The sequence below is a fragment of the Carassius gibelio genome, chromosome A2, assembly GCF_023724105.1.
Source record: "Carassius gibelio isolate Cgi1373 ecotype wild population from Czech Republic chromosome A2, carGib1.2-hapl.c, whole genome shotgun sequence".
Lineage (NCBI taxonomy): Eukaryota > Metazoa > Chordata > Actinopteri > Cypriniformes > Cyprinidae > Carassius > Carassius gibelio.
The window spans coordinates 30,959,394-30,963,498 of NC_068372.1; the positions used below are offsets into that span (position 1 = coordinate 30,959,394).

The 4,105-nt window shown below is 35.5% G+C and overlaps 1 long non-coding RNA gene across 1 annotated transcript; it reads right to left on the reverse strand.

Annotated features, from left to right (window-relative positions):
• Positions 1–589: 589 nt before the first annotated feature.
• LOC127938899 (uncharacterized) lies at positions 590–3,531 on the reverse strand. The gene is made up of 3 exons (XR_008148839.1): positions 3,259–3,531; positions 2,607–2,658; positions 590–1,140 (listed from the first exon to the last, which is right to left on the reverse strand). It is a non-coding gene; the product is annotated as an uncharacterized LOC127938899 (long non-coding RNA).
• Positions 3,532–4,105: the final 574 nt, after the last annotated feature.

The window sequence follows — 4,105 nt, forward strand, 5'->3', positions numbered from 1 at the left end:
GGGCTGTGCCCAAGGGGTTGACAACTTCAAAGTCGTCAATGTACAACCCAAGTACAAGTGAAAAATCCTGGCTACTGAAAAGGCGATTTTCTTTGAAATATTTTCCATCAAAACAACACTGGTAAAAACCGTGGGCACTTTCATTGGTGGTAAATGTCTTTTCAAATACCTCCGGTTGATCAAGCAATGTCTGCAGGACTTTCAGAAGGGGAACATAAAAAAATGTTTGTTTGTCTGCCCTGCTGAACACATATTCAATTGGTTCAGTTACTTGGAATTTTTGTTTAAAGTAGCTGTTTCGTTTATGTTCAGTTGAAAGAATACCGTTGTGAGAGCAAGCAGTCAAAAATGGGTCAGTTTCATGTAAAACATGTGCAATATCAGTAAAAACTGACTGATCAACATCACAATTATGGGACTGCAGAATGTCTTTGATTGCAGCCAAAGTATTTGATTTGGAGATAGTTAGAATATCAGTTACAGCATTGCTGATATGTTGAGAGGCCCTTTTGGACACATGTAGTTGTGTTTGCATACACAAAAACAAGGCTGCAAGTTTGTGTTCAAGTGCTTGCTTAGTTTCTGCAGGGTTATCATCAGGAGTATCAGTAGTATGCACTTGTACTTCTTCGTCTAAATGCACTTGTACTTCTTCATCTAAATTTGGTGCACATCCTAAGGAAGAAGATGGACTCGCATCATTGCACCTGTTCTCAGGACAAACTGATATCCGGAAGTCATTTAATCCATGGGATTTGTGCTTCCTGTTGTTATGAGCTGTGAATGTACGGTAACTGTTGCTAATAAAATTACAATTTAAAAATGGACAATGAACCCTCTCGTGGTTTTTAAGATGTCCTCTTAAATGGTGAAGAAATGTTGATTGAGAGCAGATGTCCCTAAAATCACAGTTGTCACAAGAAAATGTGGTATTCCCCTTGTTGCCAGTCTTTGGATGTACCCTCCACAAATGTGTTTTTAAAGCTCCAATTGTCTTGAAAATGCAAACACATTCTAGGTGTAAACATGGAAAGGAAGTTGCATTAACTGACCAATGGCAAGTTCTGTAGTGCTTGAAAATTAGGTCTTGGTGAGGTGATGAAAACTTGCAGAAGCGGCACTGCATGGACTTCTTCTAAACTGCAAAATAAATAAATGACAAAGCTGAAAAATGATACTTTTGAATAAAAAGGCTTTCTAAAGATAGAGCTAAATGGGGAAAAGTTGTCAGGCAGCAACTAATGTAAAATATAGCAAACTGTGGACGGTGTGACCAGCATGCTGGTGATAGTCAAGTCCACACTGCTGAAAGGGCAAAAGACCCAGAGTAATATTGATCAATTACTTTTGGAAATCTTTAGAAAAAATTTATTAGATGTAAAATTATATAAAATAAAATTTGTTCAAGTTTGTAGAGATTTTCTGATGGAGGGGTTTGGCAAAACTGGTTCCCAGACTAATGCCCGTTTCACACATACTCCATTTGCAGTGCGTATGTTAACCGGTTAGAGCTTTCACACTGCAAGCGGATGCGGGTCCGGCAGTGTGTTCCAGGTTCCAGGTCTGCAGCAGTGCGGTGTTTCTGCATTGAGTCTATTTTTTGCTGTGCTGGACCCACTGAATTAAAGTGACAGCACATTGTTTACATTAAAATAAACATGCATTGACGTGAAAATCTAGTAATTTCACCACAGATGCACATAATTTAAAGTCTACTCTGATTCAAAAGTCAATATTGGATAAAGCAAGGAAAACAACACTGTACCTGGCATTTTTGTAAAAAAAAAGTGACATAATGGTTAGCACTCATCCTTTCTTGGAGGTGGAAAAACTAATTTTTTTATGACCTGCAAGATTTTAAAACAAAAGAAAAGATGATAATCGGCTGTTTTTGTCAAGCTTGTTGTGAGTTTAAAATCTAAAATGTATCTGATTTCTAGTAAATCTAGTAATTTCACCACATATGCATTTAATTTGAATATAATTTATAACTCTACTCTGTTCCAAAGTAATGTACACAATGGCGTATCTCAGTGGGATGCAAGAGGCAGAAGTGATCTTTCGTTCATATCTCTATGCCATATCGTGTAATTTGACTTCACTTACAAGAAGTGATGGTGTGGGGACGGCTGATTTGAGGTAAAATGTGATATAAATAATGTCACTGACACATTGATGTCTGACGGACACGAAATGATCATTTGTGTGAGAAACCCAACAGTAATTAATTATTAATTAACAGATTGCTATTAATAAATAGTTATTTAATTAACATTACATAATTCTGAGCCTTATAGCTTGCCATACATGTACTGCAACACGCACATAAGCACTGCAGACGGAGTATGTGTCAAACGGGTGTAACACAAAATGGCCAACCACTTTGTAAATTATGCAGCCTGAATTACAGTGTCACAAATTTTAGAAGCATCTCATGGCGGCTCTCAATAAAGCAATTTAACACAATTTAAATATTATAAGAGCTAAGTGTATTTGACACGAATATGGTATGAACAAATATGCAATAAAAACTATCATAAGAACTAAGGGTATTTGACACGAATATGGTATGAACAAATATGCAATAAAAACTTTTAAATACTCACTGTGAAAGTCGTAAAGTTAGTCGTTCAGTTGAGTCAGACCTACGATGTTTGGCTACATTGAGAGAGAAAAAAAGTTATAACAGAAATATATAACTAATGCCTAGTGTCTCATACATTTAGCATGATCACAATATAGTTTGACAAAATTATTTAGTTCTATAAATAGTAAATTATATATTAGTATCGGGTTAAATTAATTTATAAAAGGCTATCATGAAACCAAGGCGTGAATTCACTGATATTTTGTAAAATACAATGTTATGTAGGCTATGGAAAATATTGTAGCGCACAGACTCTGTTCATAGTTGTGAAATTGCTGTTTGTTTTGCACCGGCAGTGATTGGGTTAACAACGTAAATTCGGAGCATAGTAGGAGGGCCGGGACAGTGTTCATCTCACAGACTGTCTTCGTTCTGATTAAAAGTTCAGAAATAGAGCTTCCCTAGTCTGTCATTTTTCAGACATTACAATATATGTCCTCAAGTAAAACATTCGGAGAGTCGTTAATTCGTTTAACCTTACCCAATGCTAGTGTAATGGCCGCGGTAGTGTAACATTAATGCCCATGTTTTACGTTTTTATGCTGAAACATTGAGACCTGCACTCGGTTTAACGTAAACAATACTTAATAAATACATATATCAGTACTCACCATAACTTAAATGAAGAAAAATCTGTTTGAAAATGATGTCTGAACTTCTTTCGTCGTACTTCAGCATCGATTCCTCAGTCTCCTCACTCTCCCGCGCAGATACATTTGAATCCACTATACCAACGGTTTCTCTCAGGTGCATGCGCCTGTCTGGCATGCGCATGCTTTTTTTTCTCCGCAAGGCTTGTTCAGCTAACACAGATATTTCACTTTTAATTGATGAATTGGCTGAACACAATTTAATATGTTGAGTGAATCTATTTTTTTAATTTTACCTTTAGACCATAAGCTAAAATTACCCCAATGCATCTTTTTGTTTGGGGATAATTATTTGAAAGCAATTTGTTGAGTCAATATTTAATTGTCAGTTTCCAAAATTTTTCAAAAAAATTTTTTTTTACAGTGTCCAAATAAGAAGCATTTTATTCCTTCTTGTCAAACAAATTTCCATTTTAGTTTTACCAGTCATGAAATTAACACTATTTTCTTCCTGTTTGATGCACTATAATTTGCTCCAAAAATAAGCAGACCATTTGTAAAGAGAAAACCAAAATTATTACTAAATTCTCTCATCATTCCGATAATTTATTTTAACCTTGAACAACCAATAAAAAAATATGAAAAACTGTTTCAGAAACCCTACAAAAAGTACACTCTTCCGTTTGCAAAGGATTCAAACATACCTTGCATCTATTTGTCATGATTATCTATTGTGTGGTTTCTTATGTAGAGTTGCCTCACTTAAAATCTGTGACCCTGGAACATAAAGTCTTAAGGGTACACTTTTTGAAATTGAGATGTATGCATCATCTGAATCTGAATAAATGATCTCTCCATTGATGTGTGG